The sequence below is a fragment of the Apium graveolens genome, chromosome 6 (assembly GCF_009905375.1).
Source record: "Apium graveolens cultivar Ventura chromosome 6, ASM990537v1, whole genome shotgun sequence".
NCBI classification, from domain to species: domain Eukaryota; kingdom Viridiplantae; phylum Streptophyta; class Magnoliopsida; order Apiales; family Apiaceae; genus Apium; species Apium graveolens.
The window spans coordinates 160,742,853-160,752,579 of NC_133652.1; the positions used below are offsets into that span (position 1 = coordinate 160,742,853).

Below are 9,727 nucleotides of genomic sequence, written 5' to 3' on the forward strand. Positions count from 1 at the left end.
CAAAACTTGTCCTCAGAATTTATGCAACTGACACTTAAACTGTTCATCTAAAACAATATTTATCACTACAATAATTTTCATCATTCATATGGAGTGTATGTGTGTGCAATAAGCTAAATATCAGACAAAGAGTAAAGTCTGATTCACTTCAGTACATCTTAGAAATAAGGCATAACTAAGAACTTTGCTCAAAATCTGTCATTATTCTGAAGTCTACTATAGAATGAGTTCATGCATGAGTCCACCTCAACTGTTTTGTGCTCATTTTATGCATCTTTTGAAATTCCTTTTTACAGTGGCTTCTCAGTGTAAGTGAGTCACGACTGCTTATCAGAATTTATGTTGCTATCAGAGTATTTCTCCAATAATCAGAGAATGTGAAGAGTCACCAAGAAAATTTTATATTGCTTTTCTAATGCATATTACTTAATACCAGCAATGCACTTGGGTCTTCCCTTCCACATTTTTACTCTAGATCTCAAAGGAGTACCTGATATTTATTTGTTTTCTTTTCTTTTTCTTTTGATAAGTGAGGTTTATCAGCACTTAGTACATCCATCAGATTTACTAACATCAAAACTTAACAGATAAGAAGCACTATTCTAGTTTTTGACTTAATAATAAGATACACAAAGTAAACTTTAACTAAGCTCAATATCAGAATTTGCTTGTGTCAAAAGATTTCCACATAAACAATTACTTCAAACATGGGATCTTTAGTATGTTAAAGACTACTAGCTCAGCATCTAGCACAGTTATCCTCATTAGATTGAATAGTCACAGAAACATTCTTATCACTATCCGAGTTTAGAAATTCACATCAGACAACAATCAGCACTTAGAAAATTTCAATTTAAGCATAGAATACACAAAGATAGTAATATCTGTAAATACTGATCATAAATTCTAATGTATCAGAACATAAACTAAGCGGATTTAGAAAAAGAACCTGAAACCATTCCAAGTTCATTTACCAATCTTATAAAAGTAGCTTCACACAGTGGTTTTGTGAAGATATCTGCTAGTTGTTGATCTATTGGAACAAAATGCAATTCCACTGTACTTTCATCCACATGTTCCCTTATGAAGTGGTACCTAATGCTGATGTGCTTTGTCATTGAGTGTTGAACTGGATTACCTGTCATAGCAATAGCACTTTGATTATCACAGTAAATAGGGATTTTAGAAAATTCTAACCCATAATCCAGTAACTAATTCTTCATCCAAAGAATCTATGCACAACAGCTTCCTGCAGCAATGTATTCTGCTTCTGTAGTTGATGTGGAAATTGACTTCTGTTTCTTGCTAAACCAAGAAACCAATCTGCCTCCAAGAAATTGGCAGCTTCCACTTGTGCTTTTCCTGTCAATTTTGCATCCTGCAAATTCTGTATCTGAGTAACCTATTAGCTTAAAGTATGATTCTCTAGGATACCACAATCCCAGATCAACTATACCCTTAAGGTACTTGAAAATTCTTTTCACAACTATTAAGTGAGGTTCTCTTGGATCTGCTTAAAATCTTGCACAAAGACAGGTAGCATACATGATATCAGGACTACTTGCAGTTAGATAGAGTAGTGAGCCAATCATACCTCTGTAATCAGTAATATCTACTGATTTACCAGTATCTTTATCCAATTTTGTTGCAGTGGCCATAGGAGTGGATGCACTTGAACAATCTTGCATTCCAAACTTCTTCAACAAATTTCTGGTATACTTAGATTGACAAATAAAAGTTCCTTCTTCATTCTGCTTGACTTGAAGGCCCAGAAAATAGCTAAGTTCTCCTATCATACTCATTTGATATCTTGACTGCATTAGTTTGGCAAACTTCTTACAAAGTCTGTCATTTGTAGAACCAAAAATGATATCATCAACATATATCTGCACCAAAAGTAAGTCCTTTCCATGGTTGAGATAGAACAATGTTTTGTCAATAGTCCCTCTGTTAAATCCACTTTCCAGAAGAAACTGAGCTAATGTCTCATACCATGCTCTTGGAGCTTGCTTAAGGCCATAAAGTGCTTTATCAAGTCTGTAGACATGATGAGGAAATTTTGAATCTACAAAACATGGAGGTTCAACATATACTTCTTCTTCTAATTCTCCATTAAGAAAAGTACTTTTTACATCCATTTGAAAGAATGTAAACTTTTTGTGAGCAGCATAAGCCAAAAATATCCTTATGGCTTCCAATCTAGCAATTGGTGCAAATGTTTCATCATAATCAATTCACTCATGTTGAGAGTATCCTCTTGCAACCAGCCTTGCTTTATTCCTTGTAATTATGCCATCACTATCAGTTTTGTTTCTGAACACCCACTTTGTACCAACAACAGATATGTTCTTTGGTCTTGGCACTAGGGTCCAGACTTTATTTCTTTCAAATTCATTTAATTCTTCCTGCATTGCTTGCACCCAATCAACATCTTGAAGAGCTTCTTCCACTTTCTTTTGTTCAGTCTGAGAAAGAAAAGAATGATAGAGACATTCATTTGATGTAGATGTTCTAGTTCTGACACCTGCATCAGGATTTCCAATAATTAAGTCAGGTGTATGTGCTTTAGTCCACTTCCTTGCAGATGGAAGGTTATCTCTAGAACTGGATGCTTCTCCATGATCCATGCTGTCTCCATCAACATTTTCTGATGCTCCCCCTAAAATTATACTCTCTGAGTTGGATCCTTCAGAATTTGAGTTTCCAGAAATATCAGAACATGAGTTTCCAGAATTTTCAGAACGTGGCCCATCAAAACTTGATGAATCAGAACTTGAACAGCCTGTTTTAGATTCTGATGCTTCTTGAGATGTGGTTGGATCTTCAATATCCTCCCCCTGCACAGGTGCATCTTGCTTTGGCGTAGTCACCACAGTTTCAATAACATCAGAGTTTAATCCATTAGAGTTTGCAGTATCAGGATTTAGACTGTCAGGATTTACAGAATCAGAATTTAAAACTTCATTTTCAAATCTCAGTTGATCATGATCATTAAAATCTTCAAGTCCAGTAATCTTCTAATCATCAAAAGAGACATTGATAGATTTCATGACAAACCTTGTTCTTAAATTGTAGACTCTGAAGGCTTTTGTGGAAAGTGGATATCCAACAAAAATTCCTTCATCAGCTTTTAGATCAAATTTGGATAGTTGTTCAGGATGAGTCTTAAGAACAAAACACTTGCATCCAAATACATGAAAGTACTTCAGATTTGGCTTCTTTTTCTTCACCATCTCATATGGTGTCTTTCCATGCTTGTTAATAAGTGTTGCATTCTGAGTAAAACAAGCAGTCTGCACAGCTTCAGCCCAAAAATAGGTTGGTAACTTTGCTTCATCAAGCATAGTTCGTGCAACTTCAATAAGAGTTCTATTCTTTCTTTCAACAACTCCATTTTGCTGTGGAGTTCCAGGAGCAGAGAATTCCTGCTTTATTCCATGGTCTTTGCAGAACTCTTCCATAATCAAATTCTTGAACTCAATGCCATTATCACTCCTTATGATTTTTATAGAGTCTTTGACCAATTTATCCAGTTGTTTGACATGATCAATCAAGATAGATGCAGTTTCACTTTTTATGTGCAAGAAATACACCCATGTGTATCTGGTGAACTCATCCACAATGACCATAGCATATTTCTTCTTTCCAATAGACATGACATTCATTGGACCAAATAGATCAACATGTAGTAGGTGATAAGGCTCAAGAATTGATGATTCAGTCCTGCTCTTGAATGAAGATTTTCTTTATTTTGCCTTCTAACATGAATCACAAAGGCCATCAGGAGCAAATACTGATTTTGGCAGCCCTTTCACAAGATCTTTCTTGACTAGTTCATTTATATTATTGAAATTTAAATGAGAGAGTTTCTTGTGCCAATTCCAGCTTTCTTCAATTGATGCTCTACTTAACAGACAGATTGCAGAAGCATCAGTACTTGTTGAAAGCTTGGGTTCATAAATGTTACCATGCCTGTATCCTTTCAGAACAACTTTGCCTGTAGATTTACTTACAACTTTACAGTGTTCTTCAAAGAAATCCACATGATAACCTCTGTCACATATTTGACTAACACTCAACAAATTGTGTTTAAGTCCTGAGACAAGAGCTACTTTTTCAATGATGACATTCCCAAGATTGATACTGCCATGTCCCAGAGTTTTTCCCATATTGTCATCTCCATAAGAAACACCTGGGCCAGCTTTCTCCACAAAGTCTAATACCAAGGCTTTATTTGCAGTCCTATATCCTGAACATCCACTGTTCAGAACTAGGATATTTTTCCTGTTGCCCTTTTAACTCAGCAGCATTAGAACTGCTATCAGCATTTGCCATTAAGGCATAGTTCACCTTACTTTCAGAATCTGAAGTGTCTGTCCAGCTTTTCTTCTTTGTGACAAGTGTCTTGCCTTTGTCACTCTTCACTTTCTTGCAATCAGGAGATATATGGCCTTTCTCACCACAGTTGTACCATTTGACATTTGAGTAATCTCCTTTGTCATACTTTCCTCCTTTGCCTTCAGATTTTCTGAAACCCTTCTTATCAGAACTTGCACCTTTCCCAAAAAATTTCTTTCCCTTTCTGAATTTCCTGTATGCAATCCTTGTGATTCATTTCACCATTAGAGCACACAGCTTCATCATCTCTTCATCAGGATCCATCTTAGGTAAGCTTTCAGTTTCTGAGTCATCATCACTATCAGAACTTGATGACTCAGTATCAGACTTTGTGATGAGAGCTTTTCCCTTGCCTTTTCTTGAGGAAGCTACTTTGGGGACATCCTCCTAAGCCTTAAGAGCAACTGTCCTTGACTTTCTTCCATTCATCTTGCTTCTTTGTTCCATCTCAAGCTCATGAGTCTTGAGCATCCCATAAATTTCATCAAGAGTTGTTTCATCAAGAACATAGTTGTCTCTTATAGTGGTGGCCTTCAAATCCCAACTTTCAGGAAGAGCCAACAGGAATTTAAGATTTGAATCTTCAAGTTCATATTCCTTGTCCACCAGTGACAGATCATTCAAGAGTTTGACAAATCTGTCATATAATCCAGATAATGACTCATCAGGTTTTGAGTCAAAGTGCTCATACTCTTGAGTGAGTATAGTCCTCATGTTCTTCTTAATTGAATCAGTTCCCTAACATCTTGTTTCCAAGGCATCCCATATCTCCTTTATAGTCTTGCAGTTGATTACCTTGTTTGACATGACATTATCAATGGCACTATGCAACATATATCGTACCTTTGCATCCTTAGCAATAGATGAGATATCTTCAGCTGTATATTCACTTTTCTCCTTTGGTACTGTCTATGTTGGCTGATCTGCAACTACAACAGAGAGCTTGGTTGGCTTATGTGGTCCTTCATTGATTCTGTCAAGATATTCTGGATCTGTAGCTTCCAGAAACATAGACATCCTCACCTTCCATATGGGATATTGAGATGGTTTCAGTATGGGAACCCTAATAGTCTCATATCGATTATGGATTTGAGTCTTTGGAGGTTATTCAGTTTTGGTGGGCTTGGTTGGAGTTTGTGCTTCTTCAGACATGATTGTTTTTTATCTTTACTATATGTATGTTAACAGATTACTCTGATACCACTTTTTAGGTCACACACACTGTAGAAGGGGGTTGAATACAGTGTTTAGCACAATCAAATCGAATTAAGAACACAAGTAACTGAACACAGATTTTATTCAACACAATAAACTCTATTACAATATGGAACTGTCCTCTCTCAGTGATGAACAAATTATCACGAGACCTGCTAGGGTTACAAAGAATAATATTTTCGATAATGATAACACATATAGTGTAAACCCTATGTCTGTGTTTATATACTACACAGTTACAACATAATCTTCTAATTGATATTGAATATAATTATGCTTCCTAAAATATATCAATCAGTTATCTTTTCTTCCAAGTATTCTATTCTTCATAGAATTCCTTCTTCATGCATATCTCTTCTTGCGTTTGTCTTGATCTTCTTTCCTTTCAATCAGCTGCCTTCCTTATCTGAAAGTCTCCTTAAGTCCTGATATTATCTCCTGATAAATATCTCCTGATAACTTAAGTTCTGAAAACTTAAGTTCTGATATCTTAAGTTCTGACTTCAGTATAAGTACTGATTTCCAGTTAAGTACTGATTTGTCCTGTTAAGTAAGATCTGAAAACTAAACACAAATCATCATTAGACATGACATCACAAATATATCTAACACCCCTTCTACAGTGTTGTGTGACCTAACAGACCAGCCATCGTGGCTAACACTTTTGAGATCAAGTCAAGCATGATCTAGATGATACAAAACTCAGTTCAGTTTGGAGGTTCTCCTACTGAAGACCCCAACATGCACATCAGGGATTTCATTGAGATCAGCGACACTTTTAAGTTCAATGGTGTGACTGAAGATTCCATCAAGCTGCGACTCTTTCCATTCTCTTTGAGGGACAAGGCTAAGTGCTGGTTACACTCTCTACCGGCAGGGTCTATCACAACTTGAGAAGATCTTGCTCAAAATTTTCTCACTAAATTTTTTCACATGGTGAAGACTGCAGCAATCAGGAATGCTCTTACCCAGTTCGCGCAGCAAACTGGAGAATCTCTGTAAGAGGCTTGGGATTCATATAAGGAGATTCTAAGGAAGTGCCCATACCATGGCATGCCTGATTGGATGATTATCAACTATTTCTACAATGGATTGGGTCCTACTTCTAGGCCCATGCTTGATGCAGCATCAGGAGGAGCCTTGTGGGCTAAGAGCTACGATGAAGCTTATGAACTTATTGAACTGATGGCTGCTAATGAGTACCATAATCCTTCCTAGATACTGACTCAGGGAAAAGTAGCAGTAATTCTGGACTTGGATGCAGCAACTGCTATAGCTGCCCAACTTAAGGCTTTGACAATGAAGGTGGACACTTTGGCTAATTATGGGGTTAATCAAATCACTAGTGTCTGTGAGCTTTGTGTTGGTGCCCATGAGACTGATCAGTGCACAATTTCTAATGAATCAGCTTAATTCGTAAGCAATTTCCAGCGATCGCAGCAACCTGCGCCAGCCACCTATCATCCTAACAACCGTAATCATCCCAATTTTAGTTGGAGCAACGCTCAGAATACGGTTCAACAGCCTTATCAGCAGTATCCAGCTAAGTAGTACAACCCCCCTGGTTTTCAGCAACCACAGTATGCACCAAAACAACAACTCCAGCTGCAAACAAGCTAATGAAAAATCTGACTTAGAGGAGTTGAAGCTCATGTACAAGAGTCAAGATGTTTCTATCAAGACCTTGGAAAATCAAATTGGGCAAATTGCCAATGCCTTGCTAAATCGTCAACCTGGTTACATTACCTAGTGACACTGAAGTGCCAGGAAAGAAGGAAGCCAAAGAACAGGTAAAGGAAATCACTTTGAGGTCTGGGAAGGTTGCAAATCCCGATCAAACTTAAGAGTTGACTAAAGAAGTTGGGGTTGAGGAAGAAGTAAAGTAGCAGGATGAAGAAGTGGAACCAAGAAAAATTATTGTTGAGCACACTCTGCCTGAGGGTAATACAGGAGAAAAACAGATCTATCCGCCCAGAAGAAAAAGGTGGACAAGCAATTTGAGAAGTTTTTGGAGGTGTTCAAGAAACTTCATATCAACATACCTTTCGCTGAGGCTCTCGAGTAGATGCCTAGTTATGCAAAGTTTATGAAAGGTATTCTCTCTCGGAAGGTGAAGCTAGATGATTTAGAGACTGTCGCTCTCACGGAGGAATGCAGTGCTGTGCTGCAGCAGAAGTTGCCTCCGAAGCTTAAAGATCCAGGAAAATTTACTATTACATGTACTATTGGGAAAGTATCTTTTGACAGATGCTTATGTGACTTGGGAGCTAGAATTAATCTGATGCCCTTGTTAATCTTCAAGCAGTTGGACTTACCTGATCTAAAACTAACTTACATGACCTTGCAATTGGCCGACCGTTCTATTACATATCCAAGAGGTATTATGGAGGATATCTTGGTCAAGGTGGATAAACTCATCTTCCCTATTAATTTCGGCATTCTTGATTTCGAGGAGGATAAGAAGATTCCCATAATCTTGGGAAGGCCTTTTTTGGCAACTGGCTGGACTTTGAATGATGTGCAGAAGGGTGAGCTTACAATGCGAGTGTTGGATCAGGATGTAACTTTCAATATATTTAATGCTATGAAATTTCCTACTGATAATGAGTAGTGCTTAAAAGTCGAGTTGGTCGATTCGGTGGTCACATCGGGACTTGATCAAATGCCAAGGTCTGATGCCTTAGAAAAAGCCTTGTTGGGAAATTCAAACAGTGAAGATGACGAAGGTGATGAGCAATTGCAATATTTGAATATGTCTCCCTGGAAGAGGAAGATCGATATGCCTTTTGAATCTCTTGGAATGGAAGAATTGAGCAAAGCTCCTAAACACCCCAAGCCTTCTATTGAGGAAGCTCCTACTCTTGAGCTTAAGCCTTAACCTGAACATTTGAGGTATATTTTTTTAGGTGATGCATCTACTCTGCCTGTTATTATTGCATCTGACCTTTCAGGTAGCGATGAGGAAAAGCTTTTGAGAATTCTGAGAGAGTTCAAATTGATAATTGGATAGACTATAACAGATATCAAGGGAATCAACCTTTCTTACTGTACGCATAAAATTCTGCTAGAAGAAGGTAGCAAGCCTATAGTCGAGCAGCAAAGAAGACTTAATCAAGTCATGAAGGAAGTAGTAAAGAAGGAAATTCTGAAGTGGCTAGATGAAGGGATCATTTATCCCATCTCTGACAGTTCATGGGTAAGCCCGGTTCAATGTGTACCAAAGAAAGGTGGTATTACTGTGGTAGAAAATGAGAAGAATGAACTTATTCCTACACGGACAGTCACGGGGTGGAGAGTCTGTATGGACTATAGGAAGCTAAACAAGGCCACTAGGAAGGATCACTTTCCCTTTCCCTTCATTGATCAGATGCTTGATAGGTTGGCTGGTCATGAGTATTATTGTCTTCTGGATGGTTATTCAGGTTATAATCAGATTTGTATCGCTCCAGAAGATCAAGAGAAAACTACCTTCACCTGTCCATTTGGTATGTTCTCCTTTAGACGAGTTTCTTCTGGTTTGTGTGGTGCACCGACCATATTTCAACGATGTATGATGGCCATCTTTTCTTACATGATTGGCCAGAATATGGAAGTGTTCATGGACGACTTCCATGTCTTTGGCAATTCTTTTGATGAATGCTTGCAAAATCTTGGACACGTTCTCAAGAGGTGTGTTGAGACCAATCTGGTTCTCAATTGGGAGAAATATCACTTTATGGTGCGTCAAGGCATAATTCTTGGGCACAAGGTTTCTAGTGAGGGTCTTGAGGTGGATAAGGCCAAGGTGGGGGTCATTATGAATCTTCCCTCACCTATTTCTGTTAAGGAAATTTGCAGTTTTCTTGGTCACGCGGGTTTCTATAGGCGTTTCATCAAAGACTTCTGAAAAATTTCAAAGCCATTGTGCAGTTTACTAGAGAAAGATGTCCCTTTCAAGTTTGATGACGAGTGCCTTGTGGCTTTTGAGACATTAAAGAAGAGTCTAATCTCGGCACTGGTCATAACTGCACCTGATTGGAATGAACCTTTTGAGATGATGTATGATGCAAGTGATTATGCAGTTGGAGCAGTTCTAGGGCAGAGGAAGAACAACATATTTCATGTAGTCTACTAC

General features: G+C 37.9%; 1 non-coding gene across 1 annotated transcript; it reads right to left on the reverse strand.

Annotated features, from left to right (window-relative positions):
* Positions 1-6,561: 6,561 nt before the first annotated feature.
* Positions 6,562-6,668, reverse strand: LOC141669577 (small nucleolar RNA R71). The gene has a single exon (XR_012553850.1). It is a non-coding gene; the product is annotated as a small nucleolar RNA R71 (small nucleolar RNA).
* Between the last annotated feature and the right edge of the window lie 3,059 nt (positions 6,669-9,727).